Source organism: Hordeum vulgare, chromosome 1H, assembly GCF_904849725.1.
Source record: "Hordeum vulgare subsp. vulgare chromosome 1H, MorexV3_pseudomolecules_assembly, whole genome shotgun sequence".
Classification (NCBI taxonomy): Eukaryota; Viridiplantae; Streptophyta; class Magnoliopsida; order Poales; family Poaceae; genus Hordeum; species Hordeum vulgare.
The window spans coordinates 154029171-154052526 of NC_058518.1; positions in this window are offsets into that span (position 1 = coordinate 154029171).

Genomic DNA, 23356 nt, shown 5'->3' on the forward strand with positions numbered 1-23356 from the left:
AAATAAAAAATTGAAGAACCAATTAAAGTTGAGGATGAAACTATCATTTACAATGTTGACCCAGTTGTGCCTACTTCAATTGGATCGAATGTATGTCTAGAGGGGGTGGGTGATTAGACTACTTGACAAGATGAAAACTAAGGGTTTTCCCTATTTTATGCGTGGGCCAGTTTTAGCAACTATGATTAGTCAAGTACACCCTACACATGCCTATTTAAGAGTATAGCAGCGGAAAGTAAACCATGCAAGTCTAAAGCAGAGGGTAAGGCAGGGAGATCAAATGCAAACATTGACACGGCGATTTTTGGCATGGTTCCGATAGATGGTACCATTGTACGTCCATGTTAGAGGAGACTTCAACCCACGGAGGGTAATGACTGCGAGAGTCCACAGAGGGCTCCACCCAATAGGGGTCCACAAAGAAGTGGCCTTGTCTATTCCACCACGGCTTCCGTTGACACACGACTAGTCTCACCCATGGTAGATCCTCACGAAGTAGGCGATCTCCTTGCCCTTACAAACATCTTGGTTCAACTCCACAACATGAAGTAGGAGGCTCCCAAGTGACACCTAACCAATTTAGGAGGCACCACCCTCCAAAATGTAATAGATGTGGTAGAATGATGAAATCCTTGCTCTTATGCTTCAAAAGATAGTCTCCTCAACACTTAATCACTCTCCCTCAGATTTGGCAGGAATAGGAGAGATTGATCTTGTGTAAAGCAACTTGGGGAGGCTCGAAATCAAGGTACAAATGGTTGCAACGGAATCTATCCATCTCAACACATCAGTAGGTGGCTCTCTCTCAAAAAAATGGATCTGGCAAGTGTAAGTTTGTTGTGAGTGCTTTCTCTACGAATGAGAGGTAGGTGTAGGGGTATATATAGGCATCTCCCAACATCCAACTGTTACAAAATTATTGCCCAACTCGGTGTCACTGAAAGTAATCTCGATGGTTGTCACATCCCTAACCCTTAAGCAAGATAGCATTGTGCTCATGTCTTCTTTGCATTTGCATCTAAGAAGTTTCAACAAAAACAACAAAGTGGCAAAGGAAAAACTCAAAACCCTAGCCACCATTTCAATTAAAGGAAATCCCAAACTAGTTCAAAATCAATGAACCCAAAATGGCCTCAAGAAATGTTCAAACTTCTGATAAATCATGAAAGTAAATGAGCATTGGAGAAAACTATTTTCTTGACACTTACGCTTTTTGGAATGAATGAAAAAGCCACTGGTTTCAAATTTAAAATTTGAAATCAGAATCTATAAATTTCCAAAAATGTTGAAAACCTTGGAAATGAGTGGGGATATTATAACAAATATTTCAGGAGGTCTAAAATAGTTTTTCTCTTTGTTTTGGAGCTGAGATAATTAGCAAAACAATAATTAGCAAAACAGAAAAACAAAAACAGAGGAAATGGAAAAAAACTTACGTGTCGCCCAAGCCTGGCCCGGCCCATCTCCCCGCTCGTCCCCTCCCTCGCGCCAGTAGGCAGCAGGAGGTGGCCGCCGCCCCCTCCGGCGCGGCCACGCACCTGCGTGCCTGCCTGGCCGCCGCCTCGCGCTGGCGACGACGGGGATAAGCTCCCCAGAGCATCCCCTATCCATTCCCCGCCTCGGTTCTCCTCCTCCTCCCGGATCTCCTCCTCCTCCTTGCTGCCGCCATTAGAGCCGAGCTCGAGCTCGAGCTGCCCGTGCCCCTGGCCATAGGATCCCCTCCCAGATCACGCCATTAGCTCCGCCTCATCGCCCTGGTCATCTCTGCTGAAGCTGAAGCTTCCTCGAGCCCTGCAACGCCCGCAACGCCGTCGTCCTCCACCTCCGGCCGCCGGACCTCTCCCGTCGATTCGTCGCCCCCAGGCCTCCCCCGAGCCGTCTAAGCTCTGCTCTGCACTCCCCGTGAGCATGCGGTCGTTTCCCCTGATTTTCCCCCGTCAATTCCCTCCTCTAGCTCTAGTTTCACCGGAGCCCGACGACGACCGCCGCTGCCGCTCGTCGCCGGTAGCCCTCCGATGATCAGCTCGTCCTTCCGAGGGCACCAGCAGCTCCAGGACGACGCGTAGATGCCGTAGAAGCTAAGAACCGAGCGTAGATCCCCCTAATTCAAAGACCCCGATGGCGCCCGAGCTTCGGCCGCCGCTCCGGCTCGTCGCCGACGCCTCTTCCGGCGACCCTAGCCTCCCCAGATGGTCCTGCCAGATCGACCACTTCGCGAGCATGATGTAGCTGCCAACCGCGTGCGTTTTGGTGCCGTACAGCGCCGTCTAAGTCGCCTCCGGCGAGCCCTCCGCCGCGGGTCTGGTCGTCGGCGACCACCCTCCGGTGGGCGTCGACGTGGCCGACCATTAGGGCGTAATCGCCCTCCCCTCAGTTGCTGCCAAAGGGCCCCACGCCTGGTCAAACCCCAATTAGGGGCTGGTCAGCGCGGGATTAGCCCCAGAGAGGCTGACCAGTGGGCCCCCCCTGTCAGGTTTGACCTGAACAGGTGGGCTGACCTGCTGACGTCAGCCTGATGCAATAAATACAATTTCCAGTTTAAAACTAATTCAGGAAATTGCTAAAATTTGTAAAAATCATAGAAATTAATCTGTAACTCCAATGAAAATAATTTATATATGAAAAAGTATCAGAAAAATTCAAGGATTCTGATTATGCTATTTTCAACCATGTTTGAAAAAGTTACAGAACCCTAAATTGTGAAATAAGGAATAATTCAATTCTTTTAATCACTTTATAAATGGAATTTGCAAAAATATTCAAATTTCATTATATATGCAATGATCACACACTGCCCTAATTACAAATCAGTATCATAACATGACATTTCATGCATGTTAACATCAAGTTGAACCGAGCATCACGTCGAATCAATTAAACCGGTATCCGAGAATACCCGTTTAAATTGCTATTCGAATGTGATTCCAAATCAACTCTAAACCTATTACATGTTGAAAACAATAACTTATCACCTTGCATTCTCATGCCATGCTCCTGCATCATTTTGAGTGCATATGATTGTTATTGAATGTTGCCTTTCATTTCGGTAGGCTCCGCACCCCCGGATTCCACCGAATATCCGTCTGACGGATATCGTTCCTCCTCTGAGCAACAAGGCAAGCAACCCTTTTCATCATCCCGATAACTCCTATGTTCTTTCTCCTGCACCTATTCATTGCATTAGGATCAAATGCTTCAACTGCTTTTGCCACGATAGTTGGACCCACTTCCTTTGCATGACTTAACCTTGTCACAGTAAATAGCCGAACCTTGCAACCTAGCATACCTGGTAGTTGCTTGAGCTATGATGTGCCTTATCCTGCTATGCATGCTATGCTTAGATTTGTGGATGGTCTGTCATCTGGGAGATGAACAGAAATGTGGAATGTGTTCGGTGAGCAAAGGTTGTGTGTTGCACTTGATTTGGTAAAGGTACCGGTGAAAGGCTGTGTAGGAGTACACGGCGGGTTGTTTCATTGGAACCGTCCTTAGGAACTGAGTTCCGTGTATGTAATCCAAGACTAGATACTACCACATGCTGGGCCCTGAAATATGACCCCGCTCGGCCTATTAATCGCGTAGTACTCGGTCCAGGAGTTGCAAGTAGTTTCTGGTGTTTATAGTAATGCTGGAGGTCGTGCATGGTGCTGACCTGAGAGGTGGACCGTGATGTGGTAGGCAGTGGCACGGTGTACCAAGTGGCACCCGGATGGTGGGCTTGGGAACCCTGCGCACATCGTTTGAGGCCGTGGCGGAAACCCCGGCCGGACTTCCGTACGGGTTACTCTCAGATAGGCGATAAACCTGGACTAGGTACTAGTGTGGTTAACGGTCGTGGCTGACTCCCTCGCTGGGCTTCCGCTTGAAGGTTGCCGAGGTGCATGACGTGCACATGGCGATAAGTGGCGAGAGCGTGTGTGACGAAGTACACCCCTGCAGGGTTATGATCTATTCGAATACCCGCGTCCGCGGATATGGACTACTTGGAGACATATGTTTTTCATAGATAACTTCAATGGCTACTCATAAAAATTGTCAAGATAAGCGTGAGTGTCGTGGACGGCATTTCCGTATGCAGACGGAATGATTCCACGATAGTGTATTGTTGTGGTGTTAGTGGACTCGTGTGCGAGAAATCAAGTTGTCAAAACTAATTTCAAAGTGCAAGTTGTCTAGCCACGAGTCAAATGCTGGCTTCCCGCATGAAACCCCACAATACCTTTTGATACCTTGCATAAGTAGTTAGTTCTCCTAAAGTCTTGTTGAGTACCTTCGTACTCATGTTTGCTTAATAAATGTTGCAGAGGTTGCTAATGACCCTAACGGAGGGTTCTTAGTAGACACTGACGACGACGAGTAGCTGGTGTCCCAGCTACGATCTAGCCCTCCGTCGGCTCTATAGTATAGTCAGGCCATGTGCCTTCTAGCTGCACTGTCTGTACCCAGACAGTTTATAACTCTTCCGCTGGCTTGTGTTGTATGACTGCTATTATGGGTCGTGAGACCCTTAATGTGTAATATTACGTGTGTGGCTCTTCCGAGCCTCTTAAATAAAGCTTGTATGTTTATGGTTATGTTGTGATGCCATCGATGTATCTATACATATCGGTATGCCATGCATACGTGTGTCTTACCTGGTATGTATGGGGTTCGAATACCTAGTCATGAACTTTAGTAGCACTCCTTAAACGGAAATGCCCCTTTGTGATCCAATGAGCCTTGGTAGTTCGCTACTGCTCCGGACACATTGGTTGACCGGCATGTGTCCTTCTTAGCTGCTGTGTGTGTCCCCTTTGGGGAAATGTCACGCGATGTAATGGAGTCCTTGTAGCTTGCTACGACTCGTCTACATTCGCCGATGACCGACACCTGCTTTGCTGGGTCATGTATGCCTGTCCTTGTGCGGTACTGCCACTTTGGTTTATGACTAGACATGTCGATCCGGGTTCTTTGACATTGGATTGCTAGCAATACAATCGCATACGTGAGTCAAAAGACGCAAACGGTCCCGGCTAAGGTAAGGCTGCAGCCGTGGAGTTAACCGTGCGTGAGACCACAAAGGGATGCGATGTGTTACAGGCTAGATTCCGATGGCTTAGGATCGGGGTCCCGACAGCGTTGGTATCAGAGCCTGACTGACTGTAGGATTACTAAGCCAAACTGGTCGAAGTTGAGTCTAGAATTGCTTTAGTTATATATAAGGGAATTGTTTGTGGAAGGGAACGTAAGACTCTTGTTCTCTTCTCAAGTTATTCTATTCTAGTCATCCTCGTCTTTTCTGCGGGAATTAAGGACTAGGTTACTCATCTTCTCCTAGGCTCGTGCTTCCGATCGGTAGCTTATAGGACTACGGGTTGAGAGATATTGGGTTTCTTTTATCCCTAGGAAGCAGGAAGTAAGTTTGATGATCAGAGAGTTGAACTTGATAGTTGAGTGGTGATGCTATTTCATTTTTGGGTTGTCTCAAAATTTGTTTTGAGCATTTACAGCCGTTATGCTGCCCAATTTTGCATTCCGAGCTCTAATGCTTTTGCATTATTCTCTATTTACAGATGCCTGGCCGTCCTTCTCATCAGGTGGTACGTCTGACCAGGTGCATTGATGTACCGGGTCATACGGCCATGCTGGTCAGGGTGATGTCGGTGTGCGGTTACCGCTGGTACCCCGAGTACACAGTGGAGGAACAGTACCGGGACTTCAACCAGAGCCAGTACATCTGCACTGTTAGGGTATTCCCAGACTACCCTGGAGCTGAGAAGCCAATCCATCTGTCCTATGGGTTGGGGGTCACCGTTGACATGGCAGTACAAGATGCTGCCTATTCAATGCTGACTATTATGAGAGCGAGACATGCACTGCTGCAGAATTCAGAGTTCTGCTATGTTCCGGCCTCTCAGTCTGGTGAAGAGGGATACCTCAGTGGAGTCTATTTTGATTCTTCTATGGAGGATCCACTTCTGCAGACCACTGTTGAGATGCTAGAGAACAGAGACAAGGATGCTCGTGCTCTCCGCATGGAGCTTTATGCTACCCGTGCCCGTCTGTGGACAGCTTTGACGCAGCTGGCACCGGTGGTCCAGACAGGGTATGGAGAGATGGAGATGCTGAACCCTGTTAGGACCCATCTTCCGGCCCACGTTGACTGGCCAGCTATAGGAGGAGTCACACCTCTTCGGGGACCCCTCTTACCACCAGTCAAGGGACCAAGGCCACATCCGTGTCCTTATGGATCCCAGGGATCTCAGGCTAGAGTGTTTCCTGATCCGCAGGTTGAGCTTCCAGGTCATGGAGGTAATCTCTATGAGATGTTCTATGCGGATGCCTGAGCTGTGAGCGGAAGGATAGTATGGTAGAAGCCGTACATTCACAGTCCTGCGTGACTTGTGAAGTATGGTAGTAATGTGAAATGAATTCCGGAGGCCTAGATAAATAATGTATAGGAAGCTTGTAAGCCTCTGATGAGTAGTTTCACAATTTCAGTAGTTTGCTCTTCGATAAGGGTTGTACTGAACTATGTAAGGGTGTGTATGAACCATGGTGTATATATAGCAGTTGGTTGTTACCATGCTGTTCGGATATTCATTTCCGCATTCCGTGTGTTCAGTACATTCTTAATCCATAGCTAGTATTGATATGATATTGGTCTAAGCTATGAATTTGGTTGTCAGGATGGTGTTCACCAGGTTGAACCGTGCCCCTGCTCATGAGCAAGGTGAGGGTAGTCAAGCGTGGCAGGAAGACCTGCCTCACCCACCTTCTCTGGTAGAAGTGATGCTTGAGGCAGAAAGAAACAAAAGGGACACCAACTGACTGCTAGAGCGTATTGAGCAGACTACGGCTCGACAGCCTAGGAATGCTGCAGTGTCCCTCAATGATTCGTGAAGCTGAATCCTCCAAAGTTTCATCATTCCGTCGATCCCCTCGACGCTGATGACTGGCTGTGCAGCATCTCACGCAAGATTCGCTCTGCAAATGTGTCTGAGGCCGACAAGGTGACCTTCGCGACGTATTTCCTGGAGGGACCCGCCAATCGGTGGTGGGAGAATTTTGAAGCTATGCGTCCCGCTGAACCAGTGGCCACATGGGCAGACTTCAGTGCAGCTTTTCGTCTGCACCATATTCCAGAGGGCCTGATGGACAGAAAGAGAGAGGAGTTCTGTGCCTTCACTCAGGGCAAGTTGTCTGTGGATGCCTATAGCCGCGAGTTCGGTAACCTCGCCCGCTATGCAACAGAGGAGGTGTCTACTGACGCCAAGAAGCAAGCAAGATTCCGTAAGGGTCTAAGCCCTGAGCTCCGTCGTGATCTGCGCCTCCATGAGTGTGCAAGCTTTCAAGCCCTAGTCAACAAGGCGATCAGTGCCGAGACTGGTCATACTGACTTCGAAGCCACAAGGAAGCACTCCCGTGACTTTGGCTCATCTTCTGGTCCCGCGTTTCCAAAATGCAGGCTGTGGGTTCCAAACAGTTCTCTGCCGCCAAGATACACTCCGAGGCCATCCTACGTGGCGCCTCAGACGAATTAGGCCAATCCTCCAGCAAAAGCTTATGGTGGTCCAGCTAGCAATGCTGCACCACGTGCCGACCAGGTGATATGCTACAAGTGTGGAGAACCAGGGCATTACTCCCGTGAGTGTCCTCAGAATGTGGGTGCCAAGCAACCCGGAAAGTCCGTCGGGCAAGCCAAGTCGGGCAAAGCATTCTACGTGAAGCCAACTCCTGCACGTGGCCGTGTGAACTATGTGTCAGCAGAAGAAGCTGTAGAGGATCCCGACGTCATGCTGGGTACGCTTCTTGTTAATCATCACCCAGCGTCCGTTCTCTTTGACACTGGGTCTTCTCATTCCTTCATTTCAGAAAGTTATGCACAGTTGCATAACATGTCTTTTTGTGATATGCCAATCCCATTGGTTGTCCAAACCCCTGGTAGTAAATGGCAAACCTCTAGGATAACCTATGATAATGAAATTCTAGTAGACAGGCTAGTTTTTCTAGCCTCATTGATAGCATTGAAATCTTCGGATATTAATATCATCTTGGGCATGGACTGGACGTCAGCTCACTATGCCAAGATTGATACTCACTCTAGAAATGTCCAGCTTACCCATCCCTCGGGTGAGATAGTAAATGTCGCTACTCGAGTTGCCAAATGCCAAATCTATTCCCTAAATGCCAACCCTCTTCCGGAACGTGAAGACATTCCGGTAGTCCGTGACTTCCCGGATGTTTTTCCAGAGGAACTGCCAGGAATTCCACCTGACAGAGATGTAGAGTTTGTGATAGATCTTGTTCCGGGAACTGTTCCAATAGCCAGAAGACCTTATAAGATGGCACCCCTGGAGCTAGCCGAACTTAAGAAGCAATTAGATGATGCCTTGAGCAAGGGTTTCATTCGTACTAGCTCTTCTCCTTGGGCTTGTTCCGTCCTCTTCGTCAAGAAGAAAGACGGAACGGATCGGATGGTTGTAGATTACCGACCAGGTAATCTGGTCACCATTAAGAACAAGTATCCACTCCCCAGGATCAACGACCTGTACGATCAGCTCGCTGGATCCTCAGTCTTCTCTAAAATGGATTTGAGGTTGGGATACCATCAAATCAAGATTAAGAACGGGGACATTCCAAAAACGGCTTTTGTTACTCGTTATGGCCAATATGAGTACACCGTTATGTCCTTCGGTTTAACCAATGCCCCAGCCACCTTCTCTCGGCTCATGAATTCAATCTTTATGGAGTATTTGGATAAATTCGTCGTAGTATACCTCGATGATATTCTCATCTACTCAAAGAATGAACAAGAACATGCCGAGCATCTAAGGCTGGTATTGATGAAACTTCGAGAGCATCGCCTTTATGCCAAATTTTCAAAATGTGAATTCTGGTTACCAGAAGTGACCTATCTAGGCCACGTAATCTCTGGTAAGGGTATTGCTGTCAATCCCGAGAGAGTTCAAGCTGTCCTTGATTGGACTCAACCTGAATCGGTTAAGCAAGTTAGGAGTTTTCTTGGTCTAGCGAGCTATTGTCGCCGCTTCGTCGAGAATTTCGCCAAGGTTGCAAAGCCTCTAACTGAACTCCTCAAGAAGGATAAAAAGTTCGAGTGGACACCACAGTGTGAGCATAGTTTTCAGGAACTGAAAAGACGCCTGACTTCCACACCTGTGTTGCTACCACCAGATTTTTCTAAAGACTTTGTTATCTATTGCGACGCCTCGCGACAAGGATTAGGTTGCATCCTCATGCAAGATCGTCATGTGATCGCATACGCATCTCGACAGTTGCGTCCACTTGAGGATAATTATCCCACACATGACCTTGAGCTTGCAGCTGTGGTCCATGCACTAAAAACCTGGCGACATTACCTCTTGGGTAATCGTTGCGAAATATTCACTGATCACCAAAGTCTGAAGTATATCTTCACCCAGCCGGATTTGAATCTCAGGCAAAGACGGTGGGTTGAGTTGATCTCGGATTACGACTTAGGGATAACTTACACCCCGGGGAAGGCCAATGTTATGGCCGATGCACTAAGTCATAAATCTTATTGTAACAATTTGATGCTAGAACAAGGTCAACCACATCTCCATGAGGACTTTCAGAAGTTGAATCTTCATATTGTTCCTCAAGGATTCCTTTCTACCCTGGTGGCGAAGCCTACTCTTAAGGATCAAATTATAACTGGCCAAAAGCATGACAAGGGTATATCACGGATCAAGGAGAATATTTTTAGCGGAAACGCTAAAGAATTTAACATGAATGATCAAGGTGTTGTGTTCTTCCAGAATCGTTTAGTGGTTCCTAAGAACCCACATCTAAGGCAGTTAATCCTTAAGGAGGCTCATGATTCTCCTCTCACCATTCATCCCGATAGTACTAAGATGTATCAGGACCTACGCCAGAGGTTCTGGTGGACTAGGATGAAGAGAGAAATTGCTGAGTTCGTTGCTAACTGCGACGTTTGTCGTTGAGTTAAGGCAGAACATCAAAGGCCTGCTGGCACCCTTCAACCTTTAGCTATTCCTGAATGGAAATGGGATAAAGTTAGCATGGATTTCATTACCGGATTTCCCAAGACCAAGAAAGGAAATAATGCTATCTTTGTGGTCATTGACTGTCTTTCCAAAGTGGCTCATTTTCTTCCTGTTCGTGAGAGTATAACAGCTAGCGAGCTAGCAGAGTTATATATCTCTCGAATAGTGTCTCTTCATGGTGTTCCCCTGGAAATTAACTCGGACCGTGGAAGTATCTTTACTTCTCGCTTCTGGGAAAGTTTTCAGAATGCCATGGGGACTCACTTATCTTTTAGCACTGCTTTCCATCCTCAATCAAGTGGTCAAGTAGAAAGAGTGAATCAAATCTTAGAAGATATGCTCCGAGCCTGTGTTATTTCGTTCGGTATGAATTGGGAGAAGTGCCTTCCATTCGCCGAATTCGCTTATAACAATAGTTATCAATCAAGCTTGGGCAAAGCCCCTTTTGAAGTTCTCTATGGACGAAGATGTCGAACCCCTCTTAATTGGTCAGAAACCGGAGAGAGGCAACTCTTTGGCCCGGACATGATCCAGGATGCAGAAGAGCAGGTTCGCATTATTCGTGAAAAGTTGAAAACAGCCCAGTCTCGTCAAAAGAGCCAATATGATCGTCATCATAAGGCTATGACCTTTGAAGTTGACGAGAAGGCTTACCTTCGGGTTACACCTTTGAAGGGTACCCATCGATTCGGTATCAAGGGCAAATTGGCTCCTCGTTACATTGGTCCTTTTCGCATTCTTGCCAAACGAGGAGAAGTTGCCTACCAGTTGGAACTTCCTCCGCATCTTTCCATGGTTCATGATGTTTTCCACGTCTCGCAACTCAGGCGTTGCTTTTCGGATCCTATCCGTGAAGTGGACCACGAAACGCTTGATCTACAAGATAACGTTTCTTACCGAGAATACCCCGTGCGTATTCTTGATCAAGCTGAGCGTACCACTCGACATCGAAACCTCAAGTTTCTTAAAGTTCAATGGTCAAATCATTCTGAAAAGGAGGCAACTTGGGAAAGAGAGGATCGTCTCCGACTTGAGTATCATGCGTTATTCCCGACGACTTCCAAATCTCGGGACAAGATTCTTTTGAGTGGGGGTGAGTTGTCACATCCCTAACCCTTAAGCAAGATAGCATTGTGCTCATGTCTTCTTTGCATTTGCATCTAAGAAGTTTCAACAAAAACAACAAAGTGGCAAAGGAAAAACTCAAAACCCTAGCCACCATTTCAATTAAAGGAAATCCCAAACTAGTTCAAAATCAATGAACCCAAAATGGCCTCAAGAAATGTTCAAACTTCTCATAAATCATGAAAGTAAATGAGCATTGGAGAAAACTATTTTCTTGACACTTAAGCTTTTTGGAATGAATGCAAAAGCCACTGGTTTCAAATTTAAAATTTGAAATCAGAATCTATAAATTTCCAAAAATGTTGAAAACCTTGGAAACGAGTGGGGATATTATAACAAATATTTCAGGAGGTCTAAAATAGTTTTTACTATTTGTTTTGGAGCTGAAATAATTAGCAAAACAATAATTAGCAAATCAGAAAAAAAACAGAGGAAATGGAAAAAAAACTTACCTGTCGCCCAAGCCTGGCCCGGCCCATCTCCCCGCTCGTCCCCTCCCTCGCGCCAGTAGGCAGCAGGAGGTGGCCGCCGCCCCCTCCGGCGCGGCCACGCACCTGCGTGCCTGCCTGGCCGCCGCCTCGCGCTGGCGACGACGGGGATAAGCTCCCCAGAGCCTCCCCTATCCATTCCCCGCCTCGGTTCTCCTCCTCCTCCCGGATCTCCTCCTCCTCCTTGCTGCCGCCATTAGAGCCGAGCTCGATCTCGAGCTGCCCGTCCCCCTGGCCATAGGATCCCCTCCCAGAGCACGCCATTAGCTCCGCCTCGTCGCCCTGGTCATCTCTGCAGAAGCCGAAGCTTCCTCGAGCCCTGCAACGCCCGCAACGCCGTCGTCTTCCACCTCCGGCCGCCGGACCTCTCCTGTTGATTCGTCGCCCCCAGGCCTCCCCCGAGCCGTCTAAGCTCTGCTCTGCACTCCCCGTGAGCATGCGGTCGTTTCCCCTAATTTTCCCCCGTCGATTCCCTCCTCTAGCTCTAGTTTCACCGGAGCCCGACGACGACCGCCGCTGCCGCTCGTCGCCGGTAGCCCTCCGATGATCAGCTCGTCCTTCCGAGGGCACCAGCAGCTCCAGGACGACGCATAGATGCCGTAGCAGCTAAGAACCGAGCGTAGATCCCCCCTAATTCAAAGACCCCGATGGCGCCCGAGCTTCGGCCGCCGCTCTGGCTTGTCGCCGACGCCTCTTCCGGCGACCCTAGCCTCCCCAGATGGTCCTGCCATATCGGCCACTTCGCGAGCATGCTGTAGCTGCCAACCGCGTGCGTTTTGGTGCTGTGCAGCGCCGTCTAGGTCGCCTCCGGCGAGCCCTCCGCCGCGGGTCTGGTCGCCGGCGACCACCCTCCGGTGGGCGTCGACGTGGCCGACCATTAGGGCGTAATCGCCCTCCCCTCACTCGCTGCCAGAGGGCCCCACGCCTGGTCAAACCCCAATTAGGGGCTGGTCAGCGCGGGATTAGCCCCAAAGAGGCTGACCAGTGGGGCCCCCCTGTCAGGTTTGACCTGAACAGGTCGGCTGACCTGCTGACGTCAGCCTAATGCAATAAATAGAATTTCCAATTTAAAACTAATTCAGGAAATTGCTAAAATTTGTAAAAATCATAGAAATTAATCTGTAACTCCAATGAAAATAATTTATATATGAAAAAGTATCAGAAAAATTCAAGGATTCTGATTATGCTATTTTCAACCATGTTTGAAAAAGTTACAGAACCCTAAATTGTGAAATAAGGAATAATTCAATTCTTTTAATCACTTTATAAATGGAATTTGCAAAAATATTCAAATTTCATTATATATGCAATGATCACACACTGCCCTAATTACAAATCAGTATCATAACATGACATTTCATGCATGTTAACATCAAGTTGAACCGAGCATCAGGTCGAATCAATTAAACCGGTATCCGAGAATACCCGTTTGAATTGCTATTCAAATGTGATTCCAAATCAACTCTAAACCTATTACATGTTGAAAATAATAACTTATCACCTTGCATTCTCATGCCATGCTCTTGCATCATTTTGAGTGCATATGATTGTTATTGAATGTTGCCTTTCATTTCGGTAGGCTCCGCACCCCCGGATTCCACCAAATATCCGTCTGACGGATATCGTTCCTCCTCTGAGCAACAAGGCAAGCAACCCTTTTGATCATCCCGATAACTCCTTTGTTCTTGCTCCTGCACCTATTCATTGCATTAGGATCAAATGCTTCAACTGCTTTTGCCACGATAGTTGGACCCACTTCCTTTGCATGACTTAACCTTGTCACAGTAAATAGCCGAACCTTGCAACCTAGCATACCTGGTAGTTGCTTGAGCTATGATGTGCCTTATCCTGCTATGCATGCGATGCTTAGAGTTGTGTATGGTCTGTCATCTGGGAGATGAACAGAAATGTGGAATGTGTTCGATGAGCAAAGGTTGTGTGTTGAACTTGATTTGGTAAAGGTACCGGTGAAAGGCTGCGTAGGAGTACACGGCGGGTTGTTTCATTGGAACCGTCCTTAGGAACTGAGTTTCGTGTATGTAATCCAAGACTAGATACTACCACATGCTGGGCCCTGAAATATGACCCCGCTCGGCCTATTAATCGCGTAGTACTCGGTCCAGGAGTTGCAAGTAGTTTCTGGTGTTTATAGTAATGCTGGAGGCCGTGCATGGTGCTGACCTGAGAGGTGGACCGTGATACGGTAGGCAGTGGCACGGTGTACCAAGTGGTACCCTGATGGTGGGCTTGGGAACCCTGCGCACATCGTTTGAGGCTGTGGCGGAAACCCCAGCCGGACTTCCGTACGGGTTACTCTCAGATAGGCGATAAACCTGGACTATGTACTAGTGTGGTTAACGGTCGTGGCCGACTCCCTCGCTGGGCTTCCGCTTGAAGGTTGCCGAGGTGCATGACGTGCACATGGAGATAAGTGGCGAGAGTGTGTGTGACGAAGTACACCCCTGCAGGGTTATGATCTATTCGAATAGCCGCGTCCGCGGATATGGACTACTTGGAGACATATGTTGTTCATAGATAACTTCAATGGCTACTCATAAAAATTGTCAAGATAAGCGTGAGTGTCGTGGACGGCATTTCCGTATGGATACGGAATGATTCCACGATAGTGTATTGTTGTGGTGTTAGTGGACTCGTGTGCGAGAAATCAAGTTGTCAAAACTAATTTCAAAGTGCAAGTTGTCTAGCCACGAGTCAAATGCTGGCTTCCCGCATGAAACCCCACAATACCTTTTGATACCTTGCATAAGTAGTTAGTTCTCCTAAAGTCTTGCTGAGTACCTTCGTACTCATGTTTGCTTAATAAATGTTGCAGAGGTTGCTAATGACCCTAACGGAGGGTTCTTCGTAGACACCAACGACGACGAGTAGCTGGTGTCCCAGCTACGATCTGGCCCTACGTCGGCTCTGTAGTATAGTCAGGCCAAGTGCCTTCTAGCTGCACTGTCTGTACCCAGACAGTTTATAACTCTTCCGCTGGCTTGTATTGTATGACTGCTATTATGGGTCGTGAGACCCTTAATGTGTAATATTACGTGTGTGGCTCTTCCGAGCCTCTTAAATAAAGATTGTATGTTTATGGTTATGTTGTGATGCCATCGATGTATCTATACATATCGGTATGCCATGCGTACGTGTGTCTTACCTGGTATGTATGGGGTTCGAATACCTAGTCGTGAACTTTAGTAGCACTCCTTACAAGGAAATGCCCCTTTGAGATCCAATTAGCCTTGGTAGTTCGCTACTGCTCCGGACACATCGGCAGGTGTCCTTCTTAGCTGCTATGTCTGTCCCCTTTGGGGAAATGTCACGCGATGTAATGGAGTCCTTGTAGCTTGCTACGACTCGTCTACATTCGCCGATGACCGACACCTGCTTTGTTGGGTCATGTATGCCTGTCCTTGTGCGCTACTGCCACTTTGGTTTATGACTAGACATGTCGATCCGGGTTCTTTGACATTGGATTGCTAGCAATACAATCGCATACGTGAGTCAAAAGACGCAAACGGTCCCGGCTAAGGTAAGGCTGCAGCCGTGGAGTTAACCGTGCGTGAGACCACAAAGGGATGCGATGTGTTACAGGCTAGATTCCTATGGCTTAGGATCGGGGTCCCGACAATGGTACCGAGTTGCGCTAAATGTGGCAACTTTTGAATTCTCGGTGAGACCGATATACGAATATCGATCTTACCGATACAATGACCTAAACTGGTTTCCAAATCTCGGTGAGATCGATTTCGAACTTGGAAATTCCGAAACTTGAAATCTCCTCAACAGAAAGTTGGTCACACAATAGCAATCGCACTGATAGGAATGTTGGTTGTACCGAGATGCTGGGTTTGGCATAGGATTTGTCTAAATATAAAATCGGTAGGGCCGAGTAGGAAATGTTGGTGGCACCGATTTTTCTTATGTGGCTTGGGACAGATATATTTTGTGGGAGAATGGCTGAGTATTTTTGGTGGACATCTCTGAGAACTCGATCAACCAATTCATCATTGTACCCCATCTCCTTTTAAAAGTATTGGATTTTCTATGGACTCAGAGTGATTTCTCACAAATATAAAATGTAGTCTTCTTGCTTGAAGCTTGAGCCAATCCTATTCCTTCCTTGCATGAAGGGGCACCTCATCACAATCCTATAGACAAAGCATCTTTGAACTTTTATGAAATATACCTATATAAGACCATTAGTCCAACAATGCATATGTTGTGATTAATTACCAAAACCACCTTAGGGAGCAATCGTGCTTTCAATCTCTCCCTTTTGGTAATTGATGACAACATATACATCGAAGATTCGACAAAAGATATAATCAACAATTACTAGCGACGCTTTGAGAAGTATGTGAACATCAAGAGCTCTCCCTAAATTTGTGCATTATTTTAAAATTGCATTTGAATGCAAATGCACAATCGATTAGGATCATGGGTTACTCTTCCATGACACATACAACTTGGTGGTGCGCAAAAATGGTGTGAATGAATAGCAATGCACATAGTACCAACAAGCAAGTAAATGATCATCATGTAGATATCTCAAAACTAATATTGCGGTAGCATTACACAACCAAAGCGTATGCTCAAAAATACATTAAAACGAATAAAGTCATCCAGAAGACCAAAAGTTTTGAAAAATCAAACGAGAGCATATAAAGTGCAAAGCTCCCCCTCTTGAAGCCCTATTAATCTATACACTTCTCCCCCTTTGGAAACAAGTTACCAAAAAGTTCAAAGGTCTATAACTAAGCGCCTCTTTGGGCATGATCCCATCCGGTAGATGAAGTTGGAGTAGACAAGAGAGCATCGACGAAGGCTTGGGTAGATGTCGCTAGGGCTAGAGGTGTAGACACTGGAGGTGCTGGGGCAGGAGCTAAAGCTTGACTTGATGAAGATCATGTTGCTTCCGGTACTGGCACGACTGCTGACCTAGTCTATGTTGTAAACTGAGTGGTAATACTAAAAGGCGAATCATCATCATCACTGGAGCATGGAATTATCACTGAGTCAACTTCATGCTGAAGCTTCTCAACGGTGGTGCTAAACTTCCTCACATTCACATTCAGGTCATGGAATTTTTTCTCCACGGTCCTCTCTAGGTTCTTCTACTTCAGCAAGATCTATGTTTCTTCTCCATCCCTTGGATGGTCCTGACCAAGAAGGACATTTTCTCATCTCTGGTTGTGGGGGTTGAGCTGGAGCATTCCTAGCAGCCTCTGCAGCTGCTGCCTTTGTTGCCTCTCTAGCAGTAGTTGAGCTGGTGTAACATCCCAAATTTTGGAATGTTAATATAATTACTAGAATGATTGATTGTTTGATTGAGTGATTGAAACTTGATTGAAATTCAAAAATTTCTAAAACATTTGAATGAGAGGGAATAAAATGACTTTCCCATTTTCTTTTGAATTCCAATTTCATCCAATACAAATCACTGAGAGAAGATAACATGACTTCTTCAAAATAAAGGACTTGGAAAAAGGGTGGTTTGTGAAAATAACTCCTTTTGCAATCTATTTCCTATTTTTGTCCTAATTGAAAGTTTAAATGAATTCAAATACCCTTGCCAAAATTCAAAATCTTGAGAGGAGCAATATGACAGTCCAAACCAAGGGCTATTTCAAATTATATTTGAACATATGAAACTCACAAGACTATTTTGAAAATGTTTTATATTATGTTTCGAAAACAATTTTTGAAGTGGTTTTCCAATTTATTTTTCTGCAAAAATAAAACAAATGGAAAATAGGGTAAAATGATTCCCTCCAATATAAAAATGGAGAGAAATTAATGTGAATCCATTTTAGTATTTTCAAAATGTTTTCTTTGCATTTTACTTAAACCAACAACAAAGTTTGAATTTTCTGATTTTGTTAGAATTTTAGTTGGCCTCAGAAATATGTTTATCTCGTACGAAATCTTTTTCTGCAAATTTTTATATATAATATGTCTATATAAAAGTATTATAGATTTTCTTTTATTTAGTTTTATTTCCTGTTTTTGTATAATAGGAAATAAATTGTTTTTGTTTAGGAAAGTGACATGGGCCCGTACCGTATCTAGCCCAAATCTCTTTCTTCTTCCTCCAAGCGATCTCCTTCCTTCCTGTGCGTGCTCTTCCTCCCTTCAATGGAGGATTCGAATCCGGAGCCTTTCGTCTCAGCCCCTCCCGAGCCCCTATAAATATTCCCCTCCTCCCCCTCTCTCTGTTCCGCCCCATACCGCTCGACTCCATCCCCGGAACACCGTCAAGAGCTCACCGGATTTCCTGAGCGCCCGAACCGCCACGAGATCCTGGAGCCCCTGCTCGTTGCCCCCACTCCCCGCCGTCGCCACCAACCGACGCCGGAACGTGTCCTCCATCGCATGGTGATCTCCCCATCTCCGAGGACCCCTGGAGCCACCGCGCGCACCACTACCGAGCCGCCGCTATCACCGGAGTCTCGCCGGAGTTCAACCACCCACTGTGAGCACCTCCTCCTCACCCATAGCCGTCGGATCTGTAGTGGACGTGTAGGATTAGATTCGCATACCTCTTCGGTCTATTTCAAATAAACCGTCCGATTTTCTGTAAATTGGATTTAGCCGTAACGTTTTCTTCTAGTTTGCGGCCATCCGCTGGTTTAGCTAAAGCACGCACACGCCACAACCAACCAAAGCACGCCACGTAGCCCCCCGTGCGATAGTTAGTTTTTTGTTTTTTTCTGTTTTTAATTCTTTAACAGCAATAGTTCTGTTCTGTTTTTTATATCTTTTATGTTTTAAATTATTTTTGAGTGCAATTTTTTGCATTGTGTCACAAATTTTCTGTAGTTCCTTTAGATATAAAATTTAAGCATGTTTGAATATTTAAACTTTGAGTTTAAACAGATTTGGTTTAAACCTTGTTTTGTGAATAACGGGAGTTTAAAAATAGCTTTTGAGTTGATTCTTTTTGCTACTGATCACTAGTGATATTATTTATCAGTAGGTTTAATTTCAGAATTTTTAGAATATTGTTTCTTGGGGTTTTGACCAAAACAGATTCTGATTTAGTTCTTTTAGGTCTATTGCTATTTCTTTTGTATTAATTGTTTTGAATTTGTTTTCTTTTATACTTGTGAAAAGTTATATCTTGTTTTCTGTTAGTTAACAGTAGGTTTTCAACAACAACAAAATTTTAGTTTATTTACTTTTATTTGATAGCATGAAATCAATTATAGTTCTGTAATAACTTGCAAATTGATTTCATTGCTAGTTTGATTTCCTATTTGAAAATAGTTTCTAAATAATATTGTTTTATGAAAACTACTTTCTGTTATCTTAGTTAATATTTATATTTTCTTTTGTTTTCTTTAATTATTTTAGTGTTTTATTTGCTGTTAAGTTTAGTTCGAACAAGCACTATTTTGTGATTGTTGTAGTAGAAGACTCGAGAGTTTTTCATCGGAGATATTGATTGCTAGGATGATTGCTAGTATGATTTCTTATATGAATACTATGTTTGATTATATAGATTTCATCGAAGAGTGACGAATAGTTCTATCCAGTTTTTCGTGTGAGCAATATCTATCTTCAGCAACCTTACAAGGCAAGTTCACTTTGATCATAATTTACCTATGGTTTTATTGCATTAGATCAACCTTCTTCACCCATTGCATGCAACTACAGGAATTAGCTTCTTTGCCGTCTGCCATCACAGACGGCAAAGAGTAAATCCCAGACGGCAAAGAGAATATCACAGATGGCAAAGAATCTCACGGCCGGCAAAATTTCTGCGTCAGCCTACGACGGCAGCCGAGAGCCATCTGTCTCCCCAAAGCGGATGACAAAGAGCTTTCCCGTCAGCTTTTCATAGGAGCAGTCGACAAAGTGGTCGAGACGGCAGCCGACAGGCGTTGCCTCCGTTAGGGGCTAACGGAGGATTTGCCATCTGCCTCCCCCCTCTTCTTTGTCGTCTGCCTCCCCCCACTACTTTGCCATCAGCCTCCCCCCCTCTTCTTTGTCATCTGCCTCCCCCCTCTTCTGTGTCGTCTTCCTCCCCTCTCCTCTTATTTGTCGTCAGCCTCCACCTCCTCCACCCCCTCCTCTGTGCCCTCTTCTTTGTCGTCTGCCCCCCTGGAAGCAGACGGCAAAGATACTATGTGGCCAGCTGCTACTACCTAGGTTGCACAGATGGGCGCCACGTGGCACCTTTGCCGTCAGCCAGCTGACGGCAAAGGCCTTTGCCCTCAGCTGGCAGACGGCAAAGAGCCTATAATGTCACATTTTAGTTTATTTTTTCTATTTCACAGCACATATACATATAATTCATAGCACATATATGATAAATAGGTCACAACACATATATGATATACATATAAAGCTCATCAATGCCATTTGTTCATCAACGTACATCCCATATATCAAAAGAACCAACACATACAAAGTTTCATCCATATATACATACATATAGTTGCACATATATTATTCATCCATATATACATATACATATAGTTCCACATTGTTCATCAACTCAAATAAAAACGGAAACTAAAGCACTCCAATGCCAGCTTCCATGCATGTAGTAAACCCAATCTTCAAAATGGGAATAAGAAAGTTAGAAGAAGAAGAACAACAACATATATATGACAAATAAGCTAAATTGAAGAAGAAAGAGAAGAAGCAAGAAGAGAACAAGGAGAAGAAAAACAAGGAGGAGGAGGAGGAGGAGGAGGAGGGAAGGGGAAGGAGAAGGAGAAGGAGGAGGAGAAGAAGAAAAAAGAAGAAGAGAAGAAGAAGGAGAAGAAGGAGGAGAAGGAGGAGGAGATAAGAAGAAGGAGAAGAAGGAGGGCTCCTTCTCCTCCTTCTCCTTCTTCTTCTCTTCTTCTCCTCCTCCTCCTTCTTATTCTCCTTCTCCTTCTCCTTCTCTTCTTCTTCTCTTCTTCTTCTTCTTCTTCCTTCTTCTCATTACTCCTCTTCTCCTCTTCTTGGAGCTAAATTAGCTAACTATGTCTTTTTGGAGCTAAATGGGCTAATTATGTCATTATAGAGGAAAACAAGCTAAATATATAATATTAATGAGCTAACCAAGGTTCTTATGCCATTTTGAGCTTATAATGTCTTTTAGGAGCTAAATTGGCTAATTATGTCATTGTTGGGAAATTAAGGCAAGGAGAATATGAAAGAGGAGAAAAAAGAGGAGGAGGAGGAGAAGAAGAAGAAGTAAAGAAGAAGAAGTAGAAGGAGCAGGATGAGGAGAAGGACTAGAAGGTCCTTGGCATTCTCCTCCTTCTCCTCCTCCTCCTTCTCCTCCTCCTCCTCCTCCTCCTCCTTCTCTTCTTCTTCTTCTTCTTCTTCTTTCTTTTCGTTTTTCCTATTTCTTCTCCTCTTCTCCTCTTCTTGGAGCTAAATTAGCTAACTATGTCTTTTTGGAGGTAAATGGGCTAATTATCCCATTTTAGAGGAAAACAAGCTAAGTATATAATATTAATGAGCTAACCAAGGTTCTTATGCCATTTTGAGGTTATTATGGCATTTTGGAGCGAAATGGGCTAATTATGTCATTGTTGGGGAAATTAAGGCAAGGAGAATATGAAATAGGAGAAGAAAGAAGAGGAGGAGGAGAAGAAGAAGAAATAAAGAAGAAGGAGGAGCAGGAGGAGGAGGAGGAGAAGGACTAGAAGGTCCTTGGCCTTCTCCTCGTTCTCCACCTCCTCCTCCTCCTCCTTCTTCCCTTCGTCTTCTTCTTCTTTCTTTTCATTTTTCCTATTTCTTATCCTCTTCTCCTCTTCTTGGAGCTAAATTAGCTAACTATGTCTTTTTGGAGCTAAATGGGCTAATTATCCCATTTTATAGGAAAACAAGCTAAGTGTATAATATTAATGAGCTAACCAAGGTTCTTATACCATTTTGAGGTTATTATAGCATTTTGGAGCTAAATTGGCTAATTATGTCATTGTTGGGGAAATTAAGGCAAGGAGAATATGAAAGAGGAGAAGAAAGAGGAGGAGGAGGAGAAGAAGAAGAAATAAAGAAGAAGGAGGAGCAGGAGGAGGAGGAGGAGAAGGACTAGAAGGTCCTTGGCCTTCTCCTCCTTCTCCTCCTCCTCCTCCTCCCTCTCCTCCTTCTTCTCTTCTTCTTCTTCTTCTTTGTTTTCATTTTTTCCTATTTCTTCTCCTCTTATCCTCTTCTTGGAGCTAAATTAGCTAACTATGTCTTTTTGGAGCTAAATGGGCTAATTATCCCATTTTAGAGTAAACACAAGCTAAGTATATGATATTAATGAGCTAACCAAGGTTCTTATGCCATTTTGAGGTTATTATGGCATTTTGGAGCTAAATGGGCTAATTATGTCATTGTTGGGGAAATTAAGGCAAGGATAATATGAAAGAGGAGAAGAAAGAGGAGGAGGAGGAGGAGAAGAAGAAGTAAAGAAGAAGAAGGAGAAGGAGCAGGATGAGGAGAAGGACTAGAAGGTCCTTGGCATTCTCCTCCTTCTCCTCCTCCTCCTTCTCCTCCTCCTCCTCCTCCTCCTCCTCCTTCTCTTCTTCTTCTTCTTCTTTCTTTTCGTTTTTCCTATTTCTTCTCCTCTTCTCCTCTTCTTGGAGCTAAATTTGCTAACTATGTCTTTTTGGAGGTAAATGGGCTAATTATCCCATTTTAGAGGAAAACAAGCTAAGTATATAATATTAATGAGCTAACCAAGGTTCTTATGCCATTTTGAGGTTATTATGGCATTTTGGAGCTAAATGGGCTAATTATGTCATTGTTGGGGAAATTAAGGCAAGGAGAGTATGAAAGAGGAGAAGAAAGAAGAGGAGGAGGAGAAGAAGAAGAAATAAAGAAGAAGGAGGAGAAGGAGGAGGAGGAGGAGAAGGACTAGAAGGTCCTTGGCCTTCTCCTCGTTCTCCACCTCCTCCTCCTCCTCCTTCTTCCCTTCATCTTCTTCTTCTTTCTTTTCATTTTTCCTATTTCTTATCCTCTTCTCCTCTTCTTGGAGCTAAATTAGCTAACTATGTCTTTTTGGAGCTAAATGGGCTAATTATCCCATTTTATAGGAAAACAAGCTAAGTGTATAATATTAATGAGCTAACCAAGGTTCTTATACCATTTTGAGGTTATTATGGCATTTTGGAGCTAAATTGGCTAATTATGTCATTGTTGGGGAAATTAAGGCAAGGACAATATGAAAGAGGAGAAGAAAGAGGAGGAGGAGGAGAAGAAGAAGAAATAAAGAAGAAGGAGGAGCAGGAGGAGGAGGAGGAGAAGGACTAGAAGGTCCTTGGCCTTCTCCTCCTTCTCCTCCTCCTCCTCCTCCCTCTCCTCCTTCTTCTCTTCTTCTTCTTCTTCTTTGTTTTCATTTTTTCCTATTTCTTCTCCTCTTCTCCTCTTCTTGGAGCTAAATTAGCTAACTATGTCTTTTTGGAGCTAAATGGGCTAATTATCCCATTTTAGAGTAAACACAAGCTAAGTATATAATATTAATGAGCTAACCAAGGTTCTTATGCCATTTTGAGGTTATTATGGCAGTTTGGAGCTAAATGGGCTAATTATGTCATTGTTGGGGAAATTAAGGCAAGGATAATATGAAAGAGGAGAAGAAAGAGGAGGAGGAGGAGGAGGAGAAGAAGAAATAAAGAAGTAGGAGGACAAGGAGGAGGAGAAGGACTAGAAGGTCCTTGGCCTTCTCCTTCTCCTCCTCCTCCTCCTCCTCCTTCTTCTCCTCCTCCTTCTTCTCCT